General features: G+C 49.0%; 1 pseudogene; it reads left to right on the top strand.

Moving 5' to 3' along the window:
* The first annotated feature begins 4,434 nt into the window (after nt 1–4,434).
* LOC149357040 (uncharacterized) lies at nt 4,435–5,549 on the top strand (annotated as a pseudogene).
* The last annotated feature ends 908 nt before the right edge of the window (nt 5,550–6,457 follow it).

The raw sequence follows: 6,457 nt of genomic DNA, 5'->3' as shown, positions 1-6,457 counted from the left end.
TACAGCTAAAGTGTGCTAACCAGCATAGCTGAAATTGACTAGCAGCATAGCTTAAATTGACTAGTTAATTTGATTGTGTTAGAAATACTACTGTAGGTTTCGCTTTCAGGCGTAGCCCGGGCCGGTAGGGACGGATGACCTTGAACAACGTTGCTTCAACCGCGCTCCGCCAGATGGCAGCATCATCGCCACGCCGCGCGGCCCGCGGCTCCGGGCAGTTTGCTCTGTATACGACAGATGGCGCAACTAGGAGGTCCGCCACTTCTGGCCTTCGAAGCCGGAGTTAGCAGCATTGGCGCGCAGTGCATCGATGGCATTCGAATGATATCGGTTAAGCAATTCGCTTAATTTCTAATCAGACCACATATATAAATACCACCGAGTAGGAAACTGGCCGAGTTGGGGAATAGAACCACGGTCTCCGGAGTGCGAGGCGAGCACGCTAACCACTCCGCTATTCCAGCTGGATGGTTTCGAATCAACAAAAAATTAGGAGTCACTTTGGCGACTAAAGTGGTGCAAGGCGAAAGCCTTAGTACAGCATTCTGTCACGAATGTGGTTGTGAATGATGATTCAAGTGCTGCCAGCGAATGACGCGTCCATTGGCTGTCTGCGTGTGTTACTGATGTGTGGTTAACATGTTAAGCTTCGCCTCTAAGAGTGGAACGCGACAGCGTCTTGCAACGCTGCCAGGGAGTCCACAGAACGCCATCGCCAATTCGGCTGTACGCCTTGCTGGACGGTAAATTTATTTTTTGAGGAAAGGAAATGTATCTCTCTCGCATATCTGGGTGGACACCTGCACCTCGCCGTAAGGGAAAGGGGGAAGATGGGAGTGAACGAAGACGCCGTATTAGCTAGACGCGCCTTTGTTCATTCCAAAACATTCAGCTGGCATTACGGAGTGGCTAGCGTGCTCGTATCGCACTCCGGAGACCCTGGTTCGATTCCCCAACTCGACCAATTTCGTTCTCGGTTTTATTGATTTATGCGGTCTAACTAGAAAGGTTAATTAGGCTATTTCATATTTATATTATTGTATTTCTATCCATCGTGTTCTGTCATTCACCTGTCAATTGTTGGAACTGTCTAGGATGTTCGACACAACGTATATGGAACGAGCAACGTCGAACTGAGTGGGGAAGTGCGTGGTGGTGGAGCGAACGCGGCTTCGTACTTATCTGTTTTTTTTCAGCAGAGTCTTTTTCCGCGGACGCTGTTGTCGCTGCGGCGCGCGTCTTTCTTTTCTTTTCCTCTTTCTTCTGACCTCTTGATTCTCCTCTATCTTAATTAGGCTAATTGATTAATTAAGAAATTAACTGAACTCAGTCCAACTTAGTTAGAGCATCACTATACGATCCCTTTGATTGGTTGCATGGTTACTAGCTAAAGTACAATTGGCCCCATTTGAAATTCGCGCACTGTGACGTCACGAGCATTTCGACCAATTGAAAAGCGTGACATTTTCTGTCGACAACTCCTGCTTACAACGATGAGGCATTAAAGGCTTCCGCCTTAAAAGGCGCGTCTAATGAATACAGTGTCTTCGTTCACTCCAATCTTCCGCCATTCTCGTTACGGCGAGATTCAGGTGTCCACCGAGATATGTGATACATATACATTTCCTTTCCTCAAAAACCAATTAGCCGACGAGCAAGGCGTACAGCCGAACGGGCGATGGCGTTCTGTGGACTCCCTGGCAGCGTTGCGGAATGGTGACGTGACCAAATATGGCGGCGCCCACGCTCCCGCGCTGTAGAGCGTCTATAAATGCACGCTTGCCTTGGCGTGAAAGCTTTGCAATGCAGTCCTCTAAGGAGAAGTGGCAGTGATAGGAAGAAGCGAGAAAGCGACAACGTGCACAAGAGACGCCAAAACAGCTTGAAGAACGTCTTTCAAAGCGTCGTGCTAAGGATGCAGCTCGGCGACACCGTTCTACCTCGCAGAGTTGTTCCAGGTCATCGATAACCGATGAATCTCAACACCTGACTGCTCAGGTACGCCGCAATGCTACCAGCCGAAGGCACGCGCCGAAGAATCACCAGAAGAACGCGCGCACCATTTCTAACGCAATTTACCCAGTTTAAGCAGAGCTAAACCCCTGCCAATTTTTATTGCGAAGGCCATACTACTCCCAAGAACTGCCTTTCGCGTAGCGGCGGCCACCTGTCACGTTGACCTTTAGATTGACATCTGACGTCATACGATACCTAGCGATGTGACAGCGTGACGTCTACCAGGAGCGAGAGACAGGCTACAACTCGGCTCGTCGGGTAACGGCGGCCGCTTGGCACGGCGCGCCGCGCTCCTCCCGCTACAGGCGCTAGTGACGTTATGGCGTGACGTCATCCCAGGAGCGAGAGTTGGAGATTTTAATGCGCACCGTGAAGAATGGGGCTACAAGAAAAAATATAGCAAAGGCAGACAGGTGTGGGAGGACATCCAAGAGCTAGGCCTCACGCTGCACACAGACTCTGGCTGCCCGACAAGGAAAGGAAATAGCGTAATGGCAGACACATCTCCTGATCTGACGCTCTCCAAAAACGCACCTGCCATTAGATGGGAGAATACAGAGCAGGACTTAGGAAGCGACCATTGCATAATAGCAACTACCCTGGAAACAGGACTTTCGGAAGATCGCTCTCAGCAAGCGAAGATCACGAAATGGGAAAGGTTTGGGGAAATGTGGGAAGGTATCCCGGCTGAAGACATTACTGACATAGAAAGCTGGACGAGCAAGCTTAAAAAGCATGTAGCTAAGGCAACAGTAGCTTTAGAAGGACAGGACGCCCCAGCGATAGCCGACAGCAAGCTACTCCACATGTGGGAGGCGAAACGCGGGTTAGAACGCAGGCTTAAAAAACAAAGGTGGAACTGAAACCTGAAAAGGAGGATAGCTAGACACAATAAAAAAATCGAGAGGTACACCATGCAGCTATGTGAACAAAATTGGTGCTGCGTATGCGATGATATGGAGAAAGGAATGAGTCTAGCCAAGACGTGGAATATCCTACGCCACCAGTTAGACCCAACTCAATCGAAAACTCAATCGAACATTAAGCTAAAGAAAAATAGACATACCTACCAGGGGGAAGACAAGGAATTCATGAAGGAAATAGAACAGACCTATATAGGAAATATAACTTGACTTGCCGGCTTATAAAGGTGTAGTAAGAGAGGAGCTCGACGCACCCATAAGGGAGGCGGAGGTTAGAGCGGAGTTAATCAGACTTAAAACAAAGTCCGCCCGGGCCGGATGGTATAACAAATAAGATACTTAGAAATTTAGATGACGAGTCCATCATTGCTCTCACAAAATACATGCAACATTATGGGAAAAAGGAACGCTACCCAAACAATGGAAAGAGGCCAGCATAACTTTAATCCCCAAGCCGGGCAAGCCACCCAAGCTGGAGAACCTCAGGCCAATATCCCTGACCTCATGCGTAGGAAAGCTGATGGAACATGTAGTTCAAACGAGATTAAATCGCTACATGGAGGATAACAGCTTATGGCCTGACGAGATGGTCGGATTCAGACCAAAGCTAAGCACTTAGGATGTAATGTTACGACTGAATCATTACATCATAGACTCCAATTATATGGATGCAAAAGTAATTCTTGGGCTGGACCTCAAAAAAGCTTTCGACAATGTAAAGCACGAGGCCATCCTAGAGGAACTCCAAGAGATAGGAGCAAGCCAAAAAACCTATGACTATATAAAGGACTTTCTGACAAATAGAACAGCGAAAATAAGATATCAAGACATAGCGTCGGGGGTAATTACGCTAGGGAGTAGGGGCACCCCGCAAGGATCGGTCTTATCCCCGCTTCTATTTAACCTTGCTATGAGAGGTCTCCTGGAAAAGCTCAAAAATATTGGCAACATACACTTTAGTATCTGTGCTGATAACGTAAATATCTGGGTCAATCAGGGCAGCGATGCCGAAATAGAGCATAAACTACAGGAGGCAGCGGACGTAGTGGTAAAATACGCAGCGAATAGAGGGCTAGCGTGCTCACCAGAGAAATCCGAGCTTCTGGTGTATAACCCTAAGCACTTGAGACTCAAACAGAGTAACAACTTCAACATCACGGTCGGAGGAAACCCCGTGCCGATGGTGGATAGGATTAGAATATTAGGACTGCATATTCAGAGCGACGGATACAACGGGGAAACCCTGAAGAAGCTCGAGGGATATGCGGCGCAAGCCATAGGGATATTTAGAAGAATAGCACTCAAAGGACGAGGGCTAACAGAGAAAAGCTTGATCAAGTTGGTGCAAGCATACGTTATCAGTCGGATAAACTATGCTACACCCTACTTGAAGATCCGCGCCTCAGAACGGGACAAACTAGACACGATCATAAGGGGATGCTACAAACGGGCTCTAGGCCTGCCCATAAGCACCTCCACTGAAAGACTCCTTGACATGGGTATTCACAATACATGGAGAGAGATTGCTGGAGCCACGAGAACGGCGCAGCGAGACAGATTAAGCCAATCAAACACAGGAAGGGCGATTCTAAGCATGGTAGGACTCTAGACGGAAAAGGGTATTCTAGTAAAGCGAGACATCCCAAGGGACATCAGAGAAAAGATCAGGGTAGATCCTTTACCCAGAAACATGCACCCTACATTTCACAAAGAAAGGAGGGAAAAGAGAGCTGAGGCGCTCACCAAACGCTTCGGCGAAATGAATGAGAAAGCAGTGGCCTACACGGATGCGGCTAGCGGGAAACTGGGAGCAGCGGTGGCAACGGTCGTTAGTGGCCGGGGTACAGCTGTCTCTTCCGCAACCATACGCAGTCGAAATCCAGAGTCGGCTGAAGAAGTTGCAATAGCGCTCGCTTGTGTGGGAACGGAGGCACAATACATAATTAGCGATACAAGACTGCTCTCCAAAATTATGCCCGAGGCAGAATAACACAGGAAGCACTGCGAATCCTAGAGGGACGCAGAATAAATAGAAATATTAGTCTCGTTTGGACACCAGCTCACGAGGCAGTTCCAGGAAACGAGGCGGCAAACGCCCTGGCTCGAGATCGCTACTTCCGAGCCGCGGCAGGACCGCCCGATAACAAGGAACTGGACGAGAGACTGATAAATTACACAGAAATAGTGGAAAATTACAAACTAAACAGGAGACTCTTTCCTCCCCCGGACAAAGAGCTCGCTAACACAGAGGCTACGGTTTGGAGGAGACTACAGGCTAAAAATTTCATACACCCAGTGTGGGCATAGCATATCTTAAAAGATGAGGATATTGATGATAAGTGTAGGAAGTGCGGGGAGGACCCTCGACCATGTGATTTGGGAATGTGCGGATTCTCCACGGTTTCGAGAGAAAATAGACAGTAGAGAGGCCTGGGAAACCCTTCTGCAAAGCACGGACCCCGTCGTGCAGAAGAAAGCGGTCCATCTGGCGATAGCTGCCGCGAGGAGCCAGAAGCTCCTTGCCTGTCTCTAGTCGCGGAGGTCCCGGCCCCTGCCCCTCGGCCTGCGTGCCGGAGGTAGGGAGTAGGGGGCCTCCATTCTGATGGAAAATAAAGGTTTATCAACAACAACAAGAGCCGGGCTACCAACTCCGCTCGTCGGGTAACGGCGGCCGCTTGGCACGGCGCGCCGCGCTCTTCCCACTAGAAGCGCTGCATATGCAGTATAAAACAGAGTACACTGTGGGGCCAGGTGGTCATATATAATCTGAACGAACAAACGTAGCGTTTAAACAGGACACAGAAAGATGAGGACAGGACGGGGCTACCAGTAGCCCCGTCCTGTCCTCATCTTTCTGTGTCCTGTTTAAACGCTATGTTTGTTCGTTCAGGGCACTATAAAACACCTGCTTTCGCAACCTACCAGGCTTAACCAAAGATAATCCCCCGCCAATTTTTTTTTCTCTTAGTGCTAGTCTCTATTAATTGAAAGCCACGTAGTTCACTTCAAGTAATGTCCATATCAGTTTTAGAATTTCCAAAACGCAGTTACCCATGGCCAAACAAATTTTGCTCACTCCGCGCCAAAATACATGCACTTTCAAAAAGCCCGCAGGCAAAGCAACAGATCCCGTACATGTAACCCGTCGAAAAAGCCAAAATTTGTCACGTCACTGCGTCGAGGGTAACCTTGTATTCGAAGTTCTAAATATTGATAGGACATTACTGGCGGTGAGCTACACACCTCGCAACACAGAGGGAGGCTAACAGTAATAGTTGAAATGTCGTTGACCTCCGTGTCCAACGCCTGGCCACCCCAAACATACATTCGGGTTCCGACTGCGGACGCCGTGTGGAAGCCACGGTAAGCCGGGGCCTCTGCACTGGCCGGAGCGCTATGCCACGTCAGGCTCTTAAGGTCAAGATAATATACACGGTGTGAGGATTCCGGGTCCAAGAAATCAAAGACGTACATCCGTTGACACAGCACACAAGCCGAGAAGAAGATGCTCAGTGCCG

This window comes from Amblyomma mixtum, chromosome 3 (assembly GCF_055824585.1).
Source record: "Amblyomma mixtum isolate Tamu chromosome 3, ASM5582458v1, whole genome shotgun sequence".
Taxonomy (NCBI): domain Eukaryota; kingdom Metazoa; phylum Arthropoda; class Arachnida; order Ixodida; family Ixodidae; genus Amblyomma; species Amblyomma mixtum.
This window is presented reverse-complemented; position numbering and strand designations above follow the sequence as displayed.